Source organism: Ranitomeya imitator, chromosome 4 (assembly GCF_032444005.1).
Source record: "Ranitomeya imitator isolate aRanImi1 chromosome 4, aRanImi1.pri, whole genome shotgun sequence".
Lineage (NCBI taxonomy): Eukaryota > Metazoa > Chordata > Amphibia > Anura > Dendrobatidae > Ranitomeya > Ranitomeya imitator.
This window is the reverse complement of record NC_091285.1, coordinates 431,889,252-431,912,976: the sequence shown is the minus strand read 5'-3', so window position 1 is coordinate 431,912,976 and position 23,725 is coordinate 431,889,252. Positions and strand designations below refer to the sequence as shown.

At 45.6% G+C, this 23,725-nt stretch overlaps 1 long non-coding RNA gene across 1 annotated transcript in view; it reads left to right on the top strand.

Moving 5' to 3' along the window:
• The window catches only part of LOC138674171 (uncharacterized), a 46,634-nt gene extending 22,909 nt beyond the window's left edge, over positions 1–23,725 (top strand). The window contains exons 2-3 of the long non-coding RNA XR_011320515.1: positions 22,917–23,070; positions 23,155–23,725. This is a non-coding gene — a long non-coding RNA (uncharacterized lncRNA). The remainder of the gene's footprint in view (positions 1–22,916; positions 23,071–23,154) is intronic.

Genomic DNA, 23,725 nt, shown 5'->3' with positions numbered 1-23,725 from the left:
GTCACGGTGGCTAGGCCCGGTCCGCGACCCTGCTAAGGGGCGTCCAATGAAAGTAGTGACTCAGTCTGTCAGGGTTTCGTGACGCCACCTGTGGTATTCGGTCAGGGTGACCGACGCTGCTATGGGGTCCGCTGGGGTGATGGAATGGCAGCCGGATGGTATAACTTCCCACAGGTGAAGTATGTCCCCAGGGCTTCCCAGTGGTGTAGGTGGCGATGGTGTGAGGTGCAGTCAATAATGAGGACACAAGGTTGCAGTCTCTTTACCTCTTTACTGAAGGCTTCAGGATACTCAATCCAGAGTACGTAGAGAGTGATCTGCTGCCTGCAACATCCTTCAGCATGACCAGTTTGGCAGTGGGTCAGTAATGGCGTGGGGTGGCATTTCTTTGGAAGGCTGCACAGCCCTCCATGTGCTCACCAGAGGTAGCCTGACTGCTATTCAGTACCGAGATGAGATCCTCAGACCCCTTGTGAGACCATATGCTGGTGCTGTTGGCCCTGGGTTCCTCCTAATGCAAGACAATGCTAGACCTCATGTGGCTGGAGTATGTCAGCAGTTCCTGCAAGATGAAGGTGCAACGCCCCAGGGTCCTGGTCGTTGCAGTAATGTCATTTTCCTCTAGGGGGGAGTGATATTACGTTTGGAAGCAATGAAGGAGAACTCTGTCAGGTAACACAATGCATGCAACATGTTCACACTCCAGACCAGAAGGGGGAGCTCTAAGCCTGTTTAAGGTGAACTCCCCTATAAGAACATCCTGATCTGGAGGGAAAGTTTCAGTTCCTGTCAGGAAGACAAAGGGAGAGGAAGATAGGAGCCCTGTGGCCTGAAGTGCTGCAGCTCCTAGGAGACAGACGGATAGAAAGCAGAACATATTGCAGCAAGCGTGAAGGAAAGCAAAGCAAAGGAGAGGATATCAGAGGGAGATCAGCCAGGAGCAGGCTGCTTCCTCCTGAGGCGCAGGATCCCGGTAGCCAGAATAGCGAGGGAGTAAGGATCTCTACGCTTTACTTCAGAGACTGGCAGGACAGCTAATTGCAAGTTACTGATCCGCCCCACACCCAGGAGGCACGGTGGCAACTCTCAGAGGCCGGGGTGTGCTAGAGTCCCTGTAAACAGCCTCAAGCCATCAGTCATACGGGTTGTCCTATCCATCTGGGGGACAGAGAGAAAGACATAACATCTATAACCTCTACGACAGTGGTGAGGACCTTATGAGAAACTTAGCAGTAAGGGACTACAACACTGCAGCGCTACTGATTTCCCCCTGGATAAGGAGACTCTGGATTTGCCTCCAAACCGGCCAGACCCTGACTGCCCTGTGATCTGTGCTCTGGTCTGTGGATGCTGAACCTTCAGTAAAAGGTAAAGAGACTGCAACCTTGTGTCCTCGTTCTTCACTGCGCCTCACATCATCCACCATCTACACTCTGGGAAGCCCTGGGGACACACTTCACCTGTGGGAAGGTATAACATCTAGTTGCCATAACATCACCCCAGCGGACCCCTAAGCAGCGCCGGTCACCCTGACCGAATACCACAGGTGGCGTCACGAACATATCCCTTTAAAGCCCTTTCCCTTTTACAATGGACCTCCCGAGGGCCACGGATCGGGTCAGCCACCGTGACATCCCCTTGAGAACCGAAGGACCCGGTACCGAGTACCCTTGCCCTTGGGGGCGCTCCAAACTTTGGCGTCACGAACAGGATCTACTTAAGCCTGAAAATCAGGTCATGTGCACCTAAAGAACTGTGCCTAACTGTGATTTGTGCTAAAAGACTGCATTGCGAATTGCCGCCAAAATCCACCATTGCCACGCCACGTGGAGTGTGAGGGGGAGGAGACGTACCTTCGTGGGCGGAGATAGCCAAAAAGAGCGCGAAGCAGGAAGGACGGGTGCTGCGCTGCTGCCTGGAATGCCGGAAGTGAAGACGTCGTACAGCGGAGCCTTAAAAGGAGACGCCAACTTCTATCAGGGTAGCAAGGGGAAAGAACCATGTCTAAAGCGGGAGGGGAGTTGGCGGCGGTCGCAGCCGCGGACCTAATGGCACCCCCCGACCTCGCAGCGTATGTACCCGCAGGCCCAGTGATGCCCCTGAGCACTGCGGAGAACGCAACTGTAGCTCCCATAGGCCGGCCGGACACCACCACAGCTACAACGGCCATCATGCCTCTCTCCATGCCGTACATCCCTGGAGCAGACTGGCTCCAGCAATATTCTGGAGAAGCGCATACATTAGATGACTATAAAGAAAGACTCTGCAGCCTGATTGAAGTTTATCGCCTGACAGAGTATCAGAAAGTTCACATTGTAACGGGCCAACTGCTTGAAGCGGCCCTGAGGGAGGTGAAATCCTGGCCAGCTGCAGCGCGTCTTTGCTAAGCTTAAAACCATCTTTGACACCCGCACCGCTACAGAAATCAAATTGAAGTTTTATGGGTGCAAACAGAGGCCACAGGATAGCCTACGAGACTATGTCCTTAATCTCCAGGAAGCACTGTGGGCAATCAGGCAGGTTGACCCTAACAGCGTACAAGATGAAGACAAACTCTTAAAAGAGCGGTTCATTGAGGGACTCTTGTGTACTAACCAAAGGGCCCAAGTGCACCTCCTGGCCATGCAGAATCTGGACCTAGCCTTTGCGCAATTCAAAGACAAGGCCATCCAGGTGCTACAATTATGGCAGCCCAGCCGTGCAGTACCACCTAGGCGTCCATCCCTCACTTACCACCAGGAGGTGGCGCCAGATCCTCAAGTCCCTGCTGAGGCCGATGCCCAGATCCTTGAAGAGGATTCTCCCGCAGGACTACGCCTCCAGCTGCAGGAGCTGACCAAGAACTTTGCTGCGCTAGCCCGGACCGTACAGTCCCTACAGGAGGCCCCCAAGGAGAAGATCAAGCTGGCTTCCAGACCGGAGGATGTTCCCTGGCGATGACAGAAAAGGATCCCGCCGACCAGAGGAAGAGACGTCAATCGCTATCATCAGGACGGGCGACCCCTCTGCCGCCGCTGCAATCAGGCAGGCCACATTGCAAGGTACTGTCATTTAAATGAGCGACCCCTGGGGAAGAGGGCCAATCCCCAGGAGTAGGACGACCAGGACCACAAAACTGGAGAGCCAAGTGTAACGGGGTCTACTGTGCTGTAGTACCTATTTCAGCACCCCCCATGTTTCAGGAGGTCTACTCTGCTTTTGCTGGATTCTGAATGAAGGACGCTGGCTAGAATTTCTTGATTACATGGGAGCATATAAAAGCTGACTGCTACTCCAGGTATTTCCAGTCTAAAAGAACCCACTTTATTTACAACACACTGAATATATAACACAGATACACAGGGCAGGCCAATAGAAAAAACAGGCCAGATATACATTACAATAGCCGCAGGGGGCCGGAGCCTGCTGGTATTTACTGTGGGAATTACAAAGGTGGGGGAGGTCAGAAGGAGAATATCTTGTCCCTTCTGCCCAGGGATGCAGCCTGTGGACTGATGCATTTCACATGGAACCTATTATACATAATATATATAGCATAACATATTCTTGGTGCTGGGAGTTCTGTAACACCAAGTACGTTGGAGGACGACCTATTCTCCCCATTGTGATCGATGGTATCCCCATGAACGCTCTGTTGGACACCGGTTCTCAAGTGACAACTATGCCTTACATCCTTTATAAACATTATTGGGCTGAGACAGACATTACTCGTGGCCCTGATGATGATTTCACTATAGTAGCCAGTAACAGTCAGCCCTTACCACAAGTGGGATACAAAGAGGTCACCATTAAAGTGGGGTGGGTAGAGTTAAAATCCCAAGGGATCGTGATTGTTGATATTGATCAACGTGACTGTAACCCTATTATGACCATTGGTACTAATGTCATAGAAAATTGTCTTGCAGAGGTTATTGTCTTATTACAACAGGTGGCCGAAACTGCTGGTTCCAGTGAGCAACGTGTTTTGCAGAAAGAAATCAGAGCTCTGGTACAGAGACAGCAGGTAGAACTATCTGGTGGAGAAATTGACCGTGCCACAGTGAGTGATTCAATCCCCATTGCAATACCCCCCAGGAGTGAAATGCTAATATGGTGTCGGGCAGCAATAGGCCTCAGAGGTAAAGACTACCAAGCCCTGGTAGAACCTGTGTATTCAGATAGTAGGTCCACAATTCTGACAGCCAGAGGTTGAAGTCCGTAAGGGGAGGGTGCCAGTACGTGTCCTTAACTGTGGAGAGAAAGAGGTCCACCTAACCAAATATGCCACACTTGCCAAACTGTTTACTGTTGATAATAATGTGATACAGGCAACAGAGCCCTTGGTCCCATCCAACCAGGCGGAGGACAATGGCTCTGCAGGAGAAATGGAAGATTGGTGTCAGAAATTACATGTGGGCACTGACTCTACACCATCACACCAAAAACAAGGGGCTTACAGGGTGGTCCATGAGTATGAGCGAGTATTCAGCAAACACCCACTAGATTTTGGACAGGTAAAAGGGATTCAACATCATATCCCCACGGGAGATCATCCGCCCATTAAAGAGAGATACCTTCCTGTACCTCCAGCTCATTATCAGTGTGCCAAGGACATGTTGCGAGAGATGAAGGAGGCTGGGGTAGTTAGAGACAGTTGTAGCCCCTGGGCAGCTCCATTGGTCCTCATCAGGAAAAAGGATGGCACGATGAGAATGTGTGTAGATTATAGGCAGATAAACCGCATTACACACAAAGATGCATACCCACTGCCCAGAATAGAAGAGTCATTAGCTGCTTTAAAATCTGCTAACTACTTTTCTACCTTGGATCTCACCAGTGGGTACTGGCAGGTTCCCGTAGCAGAGGCGGATAAGGAATAGACGGCCTTCACCACACCGATGGGTCTCTGTGAATTCAACTACATGCCGTTCGGACTGTGCAACGCCCCAGGAACGTTTCAGAGGATGATGGAGTGCTGTCTGGGACACAAGAATTTTGAAACCATCTTGCTGTATCTGGATGATGTAATTGTCTTCTCCAAGACCTATGAGGACCACCTGAAGCACCTAGCAGAGGTGTTCGAAGCCCTGTCCAACTTTGGCCTAAAGGTGAAACCATCCAAATGCCATCTCTTAAAGTCAAAAGTGCAGTACCTGGGCCATGTAGTGAGTGCCGAAGGAGTGGCCCCAGACCCTGACAAGGTCACTGTGATCAGAGACTGGCCGAAACCCAGCAACCTCCATGAAGTCCGACAGTTCCTCGGGTTGGTAGGCTACTACAGGAGATTTATCAAAGACTTCACCAAGAAAGCCGCGACAGTACAAGACCTGTTAGTGGGCCAATCCAAGAAAACCAAGGGTAAGAATACCCCATTTGACTGGGACGATGAACTGGAGAGATCCTTCACTCATTTGAAGTTGGCTCTGAAGGGAGATGAGGTGCTGGCTTACCCTGAATATGACCAACCGTTTGTGCTGTACATGGATGTCAGCAACATGGGACTAAGAACCGTGTTGTCCAAGGTCGAAAAAGGCAAAGAAAGGGTAATCTCCTATGCCAGCAGGTAACTTCGTCCCACTGAAAGGAACCCTGAAAACTACAGTTCCTTTAAGCTGGAGGTCCTCGCCATCGTCTAGGCAGTGACGGAGAGATTTAAGCACTACTTGGCCTCGGCAAGATTCACCGTCTTCATGGATAACAATCCTCTGACACTCTTGGACACAGCAAAACTTGGTGCCCTGGAGCAACGATGGATGGCCCGGTTGTCCAATTATGATTTCACCATCAAGTACCGCGCATGGCACAAGAATGCAAATGCTGATGCATTGTCCAGAATGCCCAACTTGCCAGAGATGGGAGAAGATTCAGAAACACTCGAAGAAATAGAATTGCCAGCTTTCCATCGCCCCAAGGCAACTCAGTATTCTCATCATGTGAGGAACCGGCACTGAAATGAGCCAGAAGCGATGCTGAATCCCCTGCCCCATCATGGATGGGCAGAGACCCAGGACAGTGACCCTGCGGTCCGTCGGGTGAAAGAACTCCTGACACAGGCAGGTGCACGCCCTGGTCTGGATGATCCACAAGAGACGCAATAACTGTGGAACGAGAAGGGCAAACTATTTATCTACGATGGTAAACTGTGCTGGAGAAACATCGACCCATTTACACTAGATTCCTTGATAGGGCGTTGATCCAGGGAACTAGTCTGATTGCCGTATGTGGAGTCGGGAAGGAATTTTTTTCCCCAATGTGGAGCTTACTCTTTGCACATGGGGTTTTTTTGCCTTCCTCTGGATCAACATGTTAGGGCATGTTAGGTTAGGCTATGGGTTGAACTAGATGGACATATAGTCTTCCTTCAACCTTAATAACTATGTAACTATGTAACTATGTAACTATGCACTCATGAGTTGGTTTGGCAGATAGTGGTCCCAAGGCAAGATGCGCCAATGGTTCTGGAAGCGTACCATGATGGAGCAGGACACTTTGGATGGAGGAAGTTGGAGAATCTACTTCGTGGAAGTTTCTACTGGGTTGTCATGAGAAAAGCCATAGAAAAGTGGTGCCGAGAGTGTGGCCCATGTAACCCACGCAGGAAGGACCGTGACAGTCAGAGGGCTCCCCTACAGCCAATAGTCACCAAGCAGCCACTTGAACTGGTGGCCTTAGACCATGTGAAGCTAACACTAAACAGGTCAGGCTATGTCTACGCTCTGACCATCGTGGATCACTACTCCAGATTCCTGGTAGTTGTACCTGTCAAGGATCTGACGGCAAGAACAGCAGCCAAGGCCTTCCAACAGCACTTCTGTAGACCACACGGATACCCAGAGAAGGTCCTTACTGATCAAGGTCCAGCCTTTGAAGCGGAAGTGTTTCAAGAGTTCTGTAACCTGTACGGATGCAAACAGATCAGAACAACTCCGTATCACCCACAGACCAATGGAATGTGTGAGAAGATGAACCAAGTAGTGATTGACCTACTGAAAACCTTACCTATACAGGAAAGGAACTTATGGCCAGAAAAGTTGGTAGACTTGTACAACCACATTCCTGTGAATTCCACCAACTGTACTCCAGCATACCTGATGAGAGGAAGATCCAGCAAACTACCTGTTGATCTAGACATGGGAGTCCTAACCCCAGAAAATACCTCACCAGATGCGGATTGGGATACAGAAAGACAGCAAAAGTACCGTCAAATACAAGAATGCGTTGAAAGAAGTCTATCTCAAGCGAGACAAAAACAAGAGAGAGACTACAACCAACGAGCTCCTGCAATTCCCTTGTCACCAGGTGAACAAGTGTTAAAGCGCAAAAGGAGAATGAACAAATTTGATTATCAGTGGGAAGCAGAAGCTTATACCATCTTACCGTCGAACTTTGACAATACTAAAGTCTGTCTTATCAGCAAAGATGGAGGAGAAACTTCGACGGCAGTATCCAGAGACCATCTCAAGAAATGCCCTGATAAATTGAAGAACAGAGAAACCAATCCAGGAACATCTCCGCCAAAGGAAGAGAAGATGATACACACTGTTCTTGGAGATTTTCCTCAGTCTTGAACTCAAGTACAACAGGCCATTGTGATATATGTCTTAACGTTTCCTCAGCTAGAAATACCAGAACAAAATGTGACTCAGAACCATCCAGGACCTGAAGAGACTCCACACCAACAGGTTCAAGCAACAATTGTCACCCCAGCAGTGGAACCAGAGACTCCTCCCTCTGCTATTGGTGAATCTGTCAAACCTATGGTGAATTTAAGAAGATGCAGACTCTTGCCCAGTTTACCTACACAATGCAGGCCTACAGATAGTACGCAGACTAGTGGGTCCATTCCAGTAACAGCAGGCATGTCAGATCAGGAATCACGCAGGTCTACACGTAGTACCAAAGGCCAAATTCCAGCCAGGTACAAGGATTAAAAGTGTTAACAATTGCTGCTACATGTTTGAATTGCTTGCTTATGTTTGTTACAGGTTTAAAAACGGACAATGCTTACCCAAAAACTTTCTTTGTAAATAGTTTGGCACCTCCAAGGTGCACTATGGTTCGGCCCACTTTGCCGGCGTGGGTAGAGCCTTTCCTTGCTTCATCTGACCAAAGACAATAATAAATGTACTTTTAAAAACTTGTTTTGCAACGTTCAAATGTTCTCACCTCCCATAAAGGGAAGCCAAAGTTTTATAATTGTTCCAAAATGTTTTTCAAAATGTTGGCATTTATGTAACTTGTAAATTGTTGTTTTCTTTTCCCAGTCCCGGAGTACTGGATTTAAGGGGGGGGGGGGGGAGGGGGGAGTGCAGCGCCCCAGGGTCCTGGTCGTTGCCGTAATGTCATTTTCCTCTAGGGAATGGGAGTGATGTTATGTTTGGAGGCAATGAAGGAGGACGCTTTGTCAGGTAACACAATGCATGCAACATGTTCACACTCCAGACCAGAAGGGGGAGCTCTAAGCCTGTTTAAGGTGAACTCCCCTATAAGAACATCCTGATTCATTACTTAAATTTAAGAGGGGACTGGATACCTTTCTGGAAAAGTAAAATGTTACAGGGTATATATTCTAGATTCCTTGATAGGGCGTTGATCCAGGGAACTAGTCTGATTGCAGTATGTGGAGTCGGGAAGGAATTTTTTCCCCCAAAGTGGAGCTTACTATTTGCCACATGGGTTTTTTTTGCCTTCCTCTGGATCAACATGCTAGGGCATGTTAGTTTAGGCTATGGGTTGAACTAGATGGACTTAAAGTCTTCCTTCAACCTTAATAACTATGTTACTATGTTACTAATTCTGTCTCTGAGCTCCTTGGCCAGTTCCTTTGACCTCATGATTCTCCTTTGGTTTGACATGCACTGTGAGTTGTGAGGTCTTATAGAGACAGGTGTGTGCCTTTCCAAATCAAGTCCAATCAGTTTAACCCCTCAGTGACAGCCAAATTTTAAAAATCTGACTAGTGTCTGACCAGGGAGAAGCCACACTTGTCATGACCCAGGTTGGGGTTTGTTATCTTCTCCCTGGGCTGGTCATGCGGGGGTTAACTTTCTCTGCCTCACTTTGGGACGTGTTTGGCTATTTCAGTCCGCGGCTGCTGGCAGGCTGGGTCAGTTATAGTTCCTGCCCTGGCTTGAACGGCTGACCCCGTTACACCCTGATTCATCCTCTGCCTGTTTACTGAGTTCCTGTGTCTGCCCTCTCCAGTTACCTAACTCGTCTTGTGTCCGCTCCCCGTTCTGTGACCTATTGGTATTTGACCCGGCTTGTCCTCTGATCTGTTTGACTGTCTTCCGTCTCTGGTATCTCTGCTCCCGACTGGTGTTGACTTCTCCGTTGCTGACCGGGCTTGTCTGACTACTCTCCTAACACCTAGTGACACCTGCGGTGCTGCTGCTGGTGAGTTAATCTTTCTCCTACACCAGCAACCTCTGGTAGAGGATGGGCGCTACTGCACTGCAGCAGGCATTACAACACTCTTTTAAACATTTATATGATATAGTCATTATTGACAGCAGTATCTAAGGGGTTAAACAGATATAGACGGTGACAACACTAATCGTGGCTGATGCAACAAGTTGTCAGCTATAGTATCCAGCCGACAGCTGCTGGATTGTCTCCTGTATGGGGATGCTATTCTCTTATATCTCAGGTTACTTAAAAAATGTATCGACGGTCATTAAGGGGTTACTTATACACAGCTGACCTTGTGATATTTCAGTTTTTGTTTTTTAATAAATATGCAAAAATTTCTACGTTTCTGTTTTTTTTTAGTCAAGATGGGGTGCAGAGTGTACATTAATGAGAAAAACAATGAACTGTTTTGAATTTACTAAATGGCTGTAATGAAACAAAGAGTGAAAAATTTAAAGGGGTCTGAATACTTTCTGGACCCACTGTATGCTGTAAACACAACCATAAATGATTGAGTTTGTACACCCTGAAAATAAGCAATCAATTAAGGAGTAGATAATCATTATCTGTACCAATATCCAACCCCCCAAATAGTGAGATAAGACATAGCTCTAAGTGTAGCCAAACAGTTGAAACCCAGAGCAGGTTAATCTCCATGTATATTACTCCTATTGCAGTGTCATCATGGGACAGGTGTGACGATTTTGGGGAGGTTTGTATATTGGTCTATGCTAACTACAGACCGGTCTTTAACCCCTTCATGACACAGCCTATTTTGACCTTAAAGACCTTGCCGTTTTTTGCAATTCTGACCAGTGTCCCTTTATGAGGTAATAACTCAGGAACGCTTCAACGGATCCTAGCGGTTCTGAGATTGTTTTTTCACTACATATTGGGCTTCATGTTAGTGGTAAATTTAGGTCAATAAATTCTGCGTTTATTTGTGATAAAAACGGAAATTTGGCGAAAATTTTGAAAATTTCGCAATTTTCACATTTTGAATTTTTATTCTGTTAAACCAGAGAGTTATGTGACACAAAATAGTTAATAAATAACATTTCCCACATGTATACTTTACATCAGCACAATTTTGGAAACAAAATTTTTTTTGCTAGGAAGTTATAAGGGTTAAAATTTGACCAGCGATTTCTCATTTTTACAACGAAATTTACAAAACCATTTTTTTTAGGGACCACCTCACATTTGAAGTCAGTTTGAGGGGTCTATATGGCTGAAAATACCCAAAAGTGACACCATTCTAAAAAATGCACCCCTCAAGGTACTCAAAAATACATTCAAGAAGTTTATTAAACCTTCAGGTGCTTCACAGCAGCAGAAGCAACATGGAAGGAAAAAATGAACATTTAACTTTTTAGTCACAAAAATTATATTTTAGCAACAATTTTTTTATTTTCCCAATGGTAAAAGGAGAAACTGAACCACGAAAGTTGTTGTCCAATTTGTCCTGAGTACGCTGATACCTCATATGTGGGGGTAAACCACTGGGCGCACGACAGGGCTTGGAAGGGAAGGAGCGCCATTTGACTTTTTGAATGAAAAATTGGCTCCACTCTTTAGCGGACACCATGTCATGTTTGGAGAGCCCCGTGTGCCTAAAAATTGGAGCTCCCCCACAAGTGACCCCATTTTGGAAACTAGACGCCCCAAGGAACTTATCTAGATGCATAGTGAGCACTTTGAACCCCCAGGAGCTTCACAAATTGATCCGTAAAAATGAAAAAGTACTTTTTTTTCACAAAAAAATTCTTTTAGCCTCAATTTTTTCATTTTCACATGGGCAACAGGATAAAATGGATCCTAAAATTTGTTGGGCAATTTCTCCTGAGTACACCGATACCTCACATGTGGGGGTAAACCACTGTTTGGGCACATGGTAAGGCTCGGAAGGGAAGGAGCGCCATTTGACTTTTTGAATGAAAAATTATCTCCATCGTTAGCGGACACCATGTCGGGTTTGGAGAGCCCCTGTGTGCCTAAACATTGGAGCTCCCCCACAAGTGACCCCATTTTGGAAACTAGACCCCCCAAGGAACTTATCTAGATGCATATTGAGCACTTTAAACCCCCAGGTGCTTCACAGAAGTTTATAACGCAGAGCCATGAAAATAAAAAATAATTTTTCTTTCCTCAAAAATGATTTTTTTAGCCTGGAATTTCCTATTTTGCCAAGAGTAATAGGAGAAATTGGACCCCAAATGTTGTTGTCCAGTTTGTCCTGAGTACGCTGATACCCCATATGTGGGGGTAAACCACTGTTTGGGCGCACGGCAGGGCTCGGAAGGGAAGGCATGCCATTTGGCTTTTTAAATGGAAAATTAGCTCCAATCATTAGCGGACACCATGTCACGTTTGGAGAGCCCCTGTGTGCCTAAACATTGGAGATCCCCCACAAATGACCCCATTTTGGAAACTAGACCCCCAAAGGAACTAATCTAGATGTGTGGTGAGGACTTTGAACCCCCAAGTGCTTCACAGAAGTTTATAACGCAGAGCCATGAAAATAAAAATAAAAAATTATTTTCTCAAAAATGATCTTTTAGCCTGCAATTTTTTATTTTCCCAAGGGTAACAGGAGAAATTTGACCCCAAAAGTTGTTGTACAGTTTCTCCTGAGTACGCTGATACCCCATATGTGGGGGTAAACCACTGTTTGGGCACATGCCGGGGCTTGGAAGTGAAGTAGTGACGTTTTGAAATGCAGACTTTGATGGAATGCTCTGCGGGCGTCACGTTGCGTTTGCAGAGCCCCTGATGTGGCTAAACAGTAGAAACCCCCACAAGTGACCCCATTTTGGAAACTAGACCCCGAAAGGAACTTATCTAGATGCATATTGAGCACTTTAAACCCCCAGGTGCTTCACAGAAGTTTATAACGCAGAGCCATGAAAATAAAAAATAATTTTTCTTTCCTCAAAAATGATTTTTTTAGCCTGGAATTTCCTATTTTGCCAAGAGTAATAGGAGAAATTGGACCCCAAATGTTGTTGTCCAGTTTGTCCTGAGTACGCTGATACCCCATATGTGGGGGTAAACCACTGTTTGGGCACACGGCAGGGCTCGGAAGGGAAGGCATGCCATTTGGCTTTTTAAATGGAAAATTAGCTCCAATCATTAGCGGACACCATGTCACGTTTGGAGAGCCCCTGTGTGCCTAAACATTGGAGATCCCCCACAAATGACCCCATTTTGGAAACTAGACCCCCAAAGGAACTAATCTAGATGTGTGGTGAGGACTTTGAACCCCCAAGTGCTTCACAGAAGTTTATAACGCAGAGCCATGAAAATAAAAATAAAAAATTATTTTCTCAAAAATGATCTTTTAGCCTGCAATTTTTTATTTTCCCAAGGGTAACAGGAGAAATTTGACCCCAAAAGTTGTTGTCCAGTTTTTCCTGAGTACGCTGATACCCCATATGTGGGGGTAAACCACTGTTTGGGCACATGCCGGGGCTTGGAAGTGAAGTAGTGACGTTTTGAAATGCAGACTTTGATGGAATGCTCTGCGGGCGTCACGTTGCGTTTGCAGAGCCCCTGATGTGGCTAAACAGTAGAAACCCCCACAAGTGACCCCATTTTGGAAACTAGACCCCGAAAGGAACTTATCTAGATGTGTGGTGAGCATTTTGAACCCCCAAGTGCTTCACAGAAGTTTATAATGCAGAGCCGTGAAAATAATAAATACGTTTTCTTTCCTCAAAAATAATTATTTAGCCCAGAATTTTTCATTTTCCCAAGGGTTACAGGAGAAATTAGACCCCAAAAGTTGTTGTCCAGTTTCTCCTGAGTATGCTGATACCCCATGTGTGGGGGTAAACCACTGTTTGGGCACATGCCGGGGCTCGGAAGTGAAGTAGTGACATTTTGAAATGCAGACTTTGATGGAATGCTCTGCGGGCGTCACGTTGGATTGGCAGAGCCCCTGATGTGGCTAAACAGTAGAAACCCCCCACAAGTGACCCCATTTTGGAAACTAGACCCCCAAAGGAACTAATCTAGATGTGTGGTGAGGACTTTGAACCCCCAAGTGCTTCACAGAAGTTTATAACGCAGAGCCATGAAAATAAAAAAAATATATATTTTTTCTCAAAAATGATCTTTTAGCCTGCAATTTTTTATTTTCCCAAGGGTAACAGGAGAAATTTGACACCAAAAGTTGTTTTCCAGTTTCTCCTGAGTACGCTGATACCCCATGTGTGGGGGTAAACCACTGTTTGGGCATACGTCGGGGCTCAGAAGGGAAGTAGTGACTTTTGAAATGCAGACTTTGATGGAATGGTCTACGGGCGTCACGTTGCGTTTGCAGAGCCCCTGGTGTGCCTAAACAGTAGAAACCCCCCACAAGTGACCCAATTTTAGAAACTAGACCCCCCAAGGAACTTATCTAGATATGTGGTGAGCACTTTGAACCCCCAAGTGCTTCACAGACGTTTACAACGCAGAGCCGTGAAAATAAAAAATCATTTTTCTTTCCTCAAAAATGATGTTTTAGCAAGCATTTTTTTATTTTCACAAGGGTAACAGGAGAAATTGGACCACAGTAAATGTTGCACAGTTTGTCCTGAGTATGCTGGTACCCCATATGTGGGGGTAAACCACTGTTTGGGCACACGTCGGGGCTCGGAAGTGAGGGAGCACCATTTGACTTTTTGAATACAAGATTGGCTGGAATCAATGGTGGCGCCATGTTGCGTTTGGAGACCCCTGATGTGCCTAAACAGTGGAAACCCCTCAATTCTACCTCCAACACTAACCCCAACACACCCCTAACCCTAATTCCAACTGTAGCCATAACCCTTATCACAACCCTAACCCCAACACACCCCTAACCACAACCCTAATTCCAACCCTAACCCTAAGGCTATGTGCCCACGTTGCGGATTCGTGTGAGATTTTTCAGCATTTTTGAAAAATCTGCGGGTAAAAGGCACTGCGTTTTACCTGCGGATTTACCGCGGATTTCCAGCATTTTTTGTGCGGATTTCACCTGTGGATTCCTATTGAGGAACAGGTGTAAAACGCTGCGGAATCCGCACAAAGAATTGACATGCTGCGGAAAATACAACGCAGCGTTTCCGCGCGGTATTTTCCGCACCATGGGCACAGCAGATTTAGTTTTCCATAGGTTTACATGGTACTGTAAACCTGATGGAACACTGCTGCGAATCCGCAGCGGCCAATCCGCTGCGGATCCGCAGCCAAATCCGCACCGTGTGCACATAGCCTAATTCTAAAGGTATGTGCACACACTGCGGAAAACGCTGCGGATCCGCAGCAGTTTCCCATGAGTTTACAGTTCAATGTAAACCTATGGGAAACAAAAATCGCTGTACACATGCTGCAGAAAAACTGCACGGAAATGCAGCGGTTTACATTCTGCAGCATGTCACTTGTTTCTGCGGATTCCGCAGCGGTTTTACAACTGCTCCAATAGAAAATCGCAGATGTAAAACCGCAGTGAAATGCGCAGAAAAACCGCGGTAAATCCGCCATAAATCCGCAGCGGTTTAGCACTGCGGATTTATCAAATCCGCAGCGGAAAAATCCGCAGAGGAACAGAATACGTGTGCACATACCGAAACCCTAACCCTAGCCCTAACCCTAGCCCTAACCCTAGCCCTAACCTTAGCCCTAACCCTAGCCCTAACCCTAACCCTAACCCTAGCCCTAGCCCTAACCCTAGCCCTAACCCTAGCCCTAACCCTAGCCCTAGCCCTAACCGTAACCCTAACCCTAACCCTATTCTAACCTTAGTGGAAAAAAAAAATTCTTTATTTTTTTATTGTCCCTACCTATGGGGGTGACAAGGGGGGGGGGGGGGGTCATTTATTATTTTTTTATTTTGATCACTGTGATAGATTATATCTCAGTGATCAAAATGCACTTTGGAACGAATCTGCCGGCCGGCAGATTCGGCGGGCGCACTGCGCATGCGCCCGCCATTTTGGAAGATGGCGGCGCCCAGGGAGAAGACGGACGGACCCCGGCAGGATCGGTAAGTATGATGGGGTGGGGGGGAGCACGGGGGGGGATCGGAGCATGGGGGGGGATCGGAGCGCGGGGGGTGGAACGGAGCACGGGGGGGTGGAACAGGGCACGGGGGATCGGAGCATGGGGGGGTGGATGATGCACGGGGGGTGGATCGGAGTGCAGGGGGGTTGGATCTGAGCACGGGGGGAGCGGACAAGAGCACGGGGGGAGCGGAGCACAGGACGGAGGGGAGCGGAGCAGTGTAAAGGACAGATCGGTGGCTTGGGGGGGGCGATCGGTGGGGTGGGGTGGGGGCACAATAGTGTTTCCAGCCATGGCTGATGATATTGCAGCATTGGCCATGGCTGGATTGTAATATTTCACCAGTTTTCATAGGTGAAATATTACAAATCGCTCTGATTAGCAGTTTCACTTTCAACAACCAATCTGAGCGATCGTAGCCACAGGGGGGAGAAGCCACCCCCCCTGGGCTAAACTACCACTCCCCCTGTCCCTGCAGATCGGGTGAAATGGGAGTTAACCCTTTCATCCGATCTGCAGGGACGCGATCTTTCCATGACGCCACATAGGCGTCATGGGTCGGATTGGCACCGACTTTCATGACGCCTACGTGACGTCAAAGGTCGGGAAGGGATTAATCTTCCGTTCATCTCTAAACTACTGAAATGCTTGCTCCACTCTTGTCTCATCTGTTATGACTTAGATAACTCTTCTTGGCCTTTTAGGGTATGTTTCCATGGTTAGGATTGGCTCAGGATTTGACGCAGGTGAAATCTGCATCTGAGGTCACTGGCAGGTCACCTACATTTTTGATGCGTTTTTTACATTCGTTTGAAACGCCCGCCAGGGCCATGGGGTACTCGGTACCAGGTTCGGTACTTAAAAGGGGATGTCACGGTGGCGGCGACCCGTCCGTGGCCCTGGGCGCCCATGTTAAAGGGAATGTCCTTACAGGGGTTTTGGAGGAGGCTGGACAGATATCTGTCTGGGATGATTTAGTGAATCCTGCTTTGAGCAGAGGGTTGGACCAGATGATCCAGGAGGTCCCTTCCAACTCTATTATTCTATGATTCTATTTGTAGGAAGTATGGGAGAAGTGGCCACATTGAACGGGAGTGCTGACATTTAAACTGGAATACCCCGAGGGAGAGAACCAACCCTCAGGAGGAGAATGCCTAGTTTCAGACCATCCAAAATGGGCGCTTAGATACATTGGCAGATGTATCATCACCATTGAAATCAATGGAATTCCTTTTTCAGCTTAACTTGACACAGGCTCACAAATCAGCACCATCCAAACCTCCAACTATGGGCACTACTGGAATCCTGATCAGTTACTGCACCTTTCAGAAGCCTTGATTAATGCTATTGCCATCACCGTTCAAGCTGTTTGTCAGCAAGTTTATTGGGAACATACAGTAAAAAATGGCCAAAGCATAACCCCTGACAGTTGGACATTGAATCTGGCTTAAAAAGAATCATATCACCAGCAAGCTAGATGAGAAGTGCAAGACTTGCCCATACATCGTTCGAGCTATGCCTCTACCTGGCGTAGAAATCTACAAAATCTCTGAAGAGAATAAAGAGATAACCAAGGTGGTATACCACAGCCAGCAGAAGCTTTAACTGACAGATGATATCTGAGATCCCTCCAGAGATGACAGTGGAGATGACATCGCCAATCATCCACAAGATGACTTCAGAGCTGATCCCAGGAAGAATCCTGCAGAGAGTACCGTTCCAGATGAGGTACCCCCTGACAAAAAGGTACCCCCTGAGATGGCTGGCTCTGCCATTAGGAGCTGGAAAAGAGTTAATAAAGCAGACCGACATTCCATATATGACCATAAAGTCATATGATTAAACCACATGACTGGGTGCTGGGCCTAGGAGTGAAGGCAAGAGACATTTTCTGTAAGGCCGGCGTCACACTAGAGAGTTTTACGGACATATGAGAGGCCCAAAAACGACGCATTGCACATGGACCAATGAGTCTCTATGGGGCAGCTTCTATCTGGCGTATATTTCACAGCCGTATTTTATGGCAGTAGAAAATCACAGCATGCTACATTTGTCAGTGTACTGCGCAAAAAATCCGCCAATGAAAGTCTATGGGGGCGCAAAAAATACGGATTAGGCTGGTTTCACATTTGCGTTTTTTTTTTTGCGTTTTTGCGGTAAAAAACGCAAAAAAAGCATGCTTTTTTTCCCTATATTTAACATTAAAAACGCATGCATTTTTTGCATGCGTTTTTGCAACGCATGCGTTTTTTCTCTGCATGCGTTGTGTTGCAGAAATGCAACATGTAGTAATTTTTGCGTCGTTTTTTTTGCCGCAAAAAAACCATGCGTTTTTTTGCGGCAAAAAAACGTATTGATGTCTATGTAAACGCATGCGTTTTAAGCACATGCGTTCGCATGCGTTTTTATAGAAAATCGCAAGAAAACACCCTAACCCAAACTCTAACCCTAACCCTAACACAAACCCTAACCCAAACTCTAACCCAAACCCTAACACAAACCCTAACCCTAACACAAACCCAAACTCTAACCCAAACTCTAACCCAAACTCTAACACAAACCCTAACACAAACCCTAACACAAACCCTAACACAAACTCTAACACAAACCCTAACACAAACCCTAACCCTAACACAAACCCAAACTCTAACCCAAACTCTAACACAAACTCTAACACAAACCCTAACACAAACCCTAACACAAACCCTAACACAAACTCTAACACAAACTCTAACACAAACCCTAACACAAACCCTAACCCAAACTCTAACCCAAACTCTAACCCAAACTCTAACACAAACCCTAACACAAACCCTAACCCTAAGGGATCCTAACCCTAACCCTGAGGGTTAGGGTTAGGATCCCTAGGGTTAGGGTTAGGGTTAGGATCCCTAGGGTTAGGGCTAGGGTTAGAGTTTGGGTCAGGGTTAGGGTTTGTGTTAGGGTTTGTGTTAGAGTTTGTGTTAGAGTTTGTGTTAGGGTTAGGGTTTGTATTTTAGGGTTAGGGTTTGTGTTAGAGTTTGTTAGAGTTTGTGTTAGGGTTAGAGTTTTGGTTAGGGTTAGGGTTAGAGTTTGTGTTTTAGGGTTAGGGTTAGAGTTTGTGTTTTAGGGTTAGGGTTAGAGTTTGTGTTAGAGTTTGTTAGAGTTTGTGTTAGGGTTAGGGTTAGAGTTTGGGTTAGGGTTAGAGTTTGTGTTTTAGGGTTAGGGTTAGAGTTTGTGCTTTAGGTTTAGGGTTAGAGTTTGCGTTAGACTTTGTGTTAGGGTTAGGGTTAGCGTTTGGGTTAGGGTTAGGGTTAGAGTTTGTGCTTTAGGGTTAGGGTTAGAGTTTGTGTTTTAGGGTTAGGGTTAGAGTTTGTGTTTTAGGGTTAGGGTTAGAGTTTGTGTTAGAGTTTGTTAGAGTTTGTGTTAGGGTTAGAGTTTGGGTTAGGGTTAGAGTTTGTGTTTTAGGGTTAGGGTTAGAGTTTGTGCTTTAGGGTTAGGGTTAGAGTTTGTGTTTTAGGGTTAGGGTTAGGGTTTGTGTTAGAGTTTGTTAGAGTTTGTGTTAGGGTTAGGGTTAGAGTTTGGGTTAGAGTTTGTGTTTTAGGGTTAGGGTTAGAGTTTGTGTTTTAGGGTTAGGGTTAGAGTTTGTGTTTTAGGGTTAGGGTTAGGGTTTGTGTTAGAGTTTGTTAGAGTTTGTGTTAGGGTTAGAGTTTGTGTTAGGGTTAGAGTTTGTGTTTTAGGGTTAGGATTAGAGTTTGTGTTTTAGGGTTAGGGTTAGAGTTTGTGTTAGAGTTTGTTAGAGTTTGTGTTAGGCTTAGAGTTTGGGTTAGGGTTAGAGTTTGTGTTAGAGTTTGTTAGAGTTTGTGTTAGGGTTAGGGTTAGAGTTTGGGTTAGGGTTAGAGTTTGTGTTTTAGGGTTAGGGTTAGAGTTTGTGCTTTAGGTTTAGGGTTAGAGTTTGCGTTAGACTTTGTGTTAGGGTTAGGGTTAGCGTTTGGGTTAGGGTTAGGGTTAGAGTTTGTGCTTTAGGGTTAGGGTTAGAGTTTGTGTTTTAGGGTTAGGGTTAGAGTTTGTGTTTTAGGGTTAGGGTTAGAGTTTGTGTTAGAGTTTGTTAGAGTTTGTGTTAGGGTTAGAGTTTGGGTTAGGGTTAGAGTTTGTGTTTTAGGGTTAGGGTTAGAGTTTGTGCTTTAGGGTTAGGGTTAGAGTTTGTGTTTTAGGGTTAGGGTTAGGGTTTGTGTTAGAGTTTGTTAGAGTTTGTGTTAGGGTTAGGGTTAGAGTTTGGGTTAGAGTTTGTGTTTTAGGGTTAGGGTTAGAGTTTGTGTTTTAGGGTTAGGGTTAGAGTTTGTGTTTTAGGGTTAGGGTTAGGGTTTGTGTTAGAGTTTGTTAGAGTTTGTGTTAGGGTTAGAGTTTGTGTTAGGGTTAGAGTTTGTGTTTTAGGGTTAGGATTAGAGTTTGTGTTTTAGGGTTAGGGTTAGAGTTTGTGTTAGAGTTTGTTAGAGTTTGTGTTAGGCTTAGAGTTTGGGTTAGGGTTAGAGTTTGTGTTAGAGTTTGTTAGAGTTTGTGTTAGGCTTAGAGTTTGTGTTAGGGTTAGGGTTAGCGTTTGGGTTAGGGTTAGAGTTTGTGTTTTAGGGTTAGGGTTAGAGTTTGTGTTTTAGGGTTAGGGTTAGAGTTTGTGTTAGAGTTTGTTAGAGTTTGTGTTAGGCTTAGAGTTTGGGTTAGGGTTAGGGTTAGAGTTTGTGTTAGAGTTTGTTAGAGTTTGTGTTAGGCTTAGAGTTTGTGTTAGGGTTAGGGTTAGCGTTTGGGTTAGGGTTAGAGTTTGTGTTTTAGGGTTAGGGTTAGAGTTTGTGTTTTAGGGTTAGGGTTAGAGTTTGTGTTAGAGTTTGTTAGAGTTTGTGTTAGGCTTAGAGTTTGTGTTAGGGTTAGCGTTTGGGTTAGGGTTAGAGTTTGTGTTTTAGGGTTAGGGTTAGAGTTTGTGTTTTAGGGTTAGGGTTAGAGTTTGTGTTTTAGGGTTAGGGTTTGTGTTAGAGTTTGTTAGAGTTTGTGTTAGGGTTAGGGTTAGAGTTTGTGTTAGGGTTAGAGTTTGTGTTAGGGTTAGGGTTAGAGTTTGTGTTTTAGGGTTAGGGTTAGAGTTTGTGTTTTAGGGTTATGGTTAGTGTTAGAGTTTGTGTTACAGTTTGTTAGAGTTTGTATTAGGGTTAAGGTTAGAGTTTGAGCTAGGTTTAGGGTTAGAGTTTGGGTTAGGGTTAGGGTTAGAGTTTGTGTTTTAGGGTTAGGGTTAGGGTTAGAATTTGTGTTTTAGGGTTAGGGTTAGGATCCCTAGGGTTACTAGGGATCCTAACCCTAACCCTAGGTATTTCTGTTTATAGTGGATTTTCTAGTTGATTTTGATGATTGGCAGCTGTCACACACTTCTCATCATGCGTTTCAAAAACGCAAACGCAGGAATAAACGCTTGTAAACGCGTCAAAACGCCACGTTTGCACCAAATGCGTTTAAATGCGTTTGCGTTTAAAATGCTGCAGATCAAAACGCAAGTGTGAAACCAGCCTTACACATGGACCAGCAGTGTGACTTGCGAAAAATACACCAGACATCTCCAGGTGACAGGAAATGTGCCAAGCCCCCAATCAGGAAGCTTAGAAATGCTAATTAGCTGAAACAGCCAGACAGACAACCCAGGAAGTCTGGCGCACGCCTCCACGGAGTTGCAAGGAGCATGGCAAGAATCATAAATGTGGATATGCTCCTGGTCCTGGTCCAAGAAAAGATCGAAATTTGGGACCAAAGTGATTCCAACTATGCTAACCGGGCAAGGAAAGAGGCTGCTTGGAGGAGCATCTGTGGGATCTTTTTCCCAGATTATGAGCAGCGGCCATGTGAGGGACAGAGGCAAATAAATAAGTACCCTCATGTTTCTCAATGAATTAATATTGTAAACTGCAGTACGAACAATGTTTTTACACTATTATTATTTATGTTATTCTGATTTTCTATGTGTATTGCACCATTTATTTAATGGTGCTGGACATGAGAAAGGGGTTATGTACAGCGTTTATAGATGTCGCTTACAGTAGGCAAATTTACAATGACAGACTGGTATAGAGGGGAGAGGACCCTGTCCTTGTGTACTTACATTCTATGGTGTTACCCTTTTATGCTATTGTGGTATTTATGTGTTAAATTATTGAAGATATTTCCAACCGCACATTTAGCGTTTCCTACTCCCATACTACCTCTTCATCTCGCCCCCTCTATGTTGGAGTCCCCCAAGGCTCTGTCCTAGGACCCTTACTCTTCTCAATCTATACACTCGGCCTGGGACAACTTATAAGGTCCTATGGCTTCCAGTACCATCTATATGCCGATGACACTCAGATCTACCTCTCTGGCCCAGTTGTCACCTCTCTGCTCTCCAGAATCCCAGAGTGTCTATCAGTAATATCCTCCTTCTTCTCCTCTCACTTCCTCAAGCTCAATGTGGACAAATCTGAACTCATTATCTTTCCTCCATCACGCATATCTTCCCTACCTGATCTATCTATCAAAATAAATGAAATCACACTTTCCCCTGTCCCCAAAACCTTTGACTCTGCCCTGTCCTTCAAACCGCACATCCAAGCTCTCGCCACCTTCAGTCGCCTCCAGCTCAAAAATATTTCCAGAATCTGTCCTTTCCTCAACCCACACTCTACCAAAATGCTCGTGCATGCCCTAATCATCTCCCGCCTGGACTACTGCAACATACTACTCTGTGGCCTACCTTCTAACACTCTCGCACCCCTCCAGTCCATCCTTAACTCTGCTGCCCGACTAATTAATCTCTCACCTCGCTACACTCCTGCTTCCCCTCTTTGCAAATCCCTTCATTGATTGGCTCCCAATTTCCCAGCGTATCCAGTTAAAATTACTAACACTGACCTACAAAGCCATCCATAATCTTTTTCCTCCGTATATTTCCACACTAATCTCTCAATATCTTCCCTCACGTAATCTCTGGTCCTCCCAAGCCCTCCTCCTCTCCTCTATGCTTATTTGCTCCTCACCCAATCGCCTCCAAGACTTTTCCCAAATATTACCCATCCTCTGGAATTCTGTGCCCCAACACATCCAGTTATCCACTACTTTTGGATCCTTCAAAAGAAACCTGAAAACCCACCTCTTCAAAGAAGCTTACAGCCTGTAAAGACCACACGGCCACCTAAACACCATTGGAGCTACCGCAACCCTCTACCTACTGTCTCCTTCCCCATAATCCTGTAGAATGTAAGCCCGCAAGGGCAGGGTCCTCTTCCCTCTCTACCAGTCTGTCATTGTTAGTTTTGTTTACTGTAAGTGATATTTGTATTTTGATGTAACCCCTTCTCATGTACAGCACCATGGAATTAATGGTGCTATATAAATAAATAATAATAATATTTATTAAGAAATGCAGCTTACTAGGGCATATTACAATCTGGTAAATCACTGACACCTTGTGGTACCACTGTGCACAATGGCCTTATACATTATTTTCATTGCAGTGGAAGATGTTATGAGACGTTGGCGCATCATTCGGGACCAGTACCGGAGAGAAAGGCAGCAGCGGGCCAGAAGTGGGTCATCTGCTCTGGCAAAAAGAAAGTATATTTATTTTAGCTGGCTGTCCTTTCTGGATCCTAGTATGGATCTCAGACCGTAAGTACTAACCTTTACATTACACATATGCTTGGAATGCTCATAGATGATTTCTAAAATTGAATTTTTAAATTTTCATAACAGAACACAATCCAACCTCACTGAGAGGGACACAACAGGGTCCGAATCGGAGCCATTAATCGATCCGGTTGGGGAAGGAGAAGAGGTGGCTGGCCCAACTACGGCTCCTACCATGTTCATCCCTCCGGATCCATCTTCGGCAGCCCCTCATGTTCCACATCCACCTGGGCCAGATGATGCAGCCCCACACACAGATGCACAGACCCTTTCTCTTTCTTTTTTGATTCCAACATGAATCCTCTTGCTATATCAGTGTGAGATGGGTTCATTTGTACTTAGCTGTATATTTGGGCGTTTTTGCCCTGATATAGGGCGCTAATCAGGCTGGTCAATAGAACAAGCTATTTGGATTGATTCCTTTTTTGATATATTTATATGGATAGGAGCTTTTTTAGGTGCCCCATGAGCCATTGAGGGTGTAATATATACTATTTATCCTGTATTTACGCATGTATAGATATATGTATTACTATATACCGGGTTATGCATTGAGGTGTTATGCTATGTATTCAGAGTGGGGACAATTGTATTGGTTATTTTAATTATGTTTTAATTGTTTTTGTGTATCAATAAA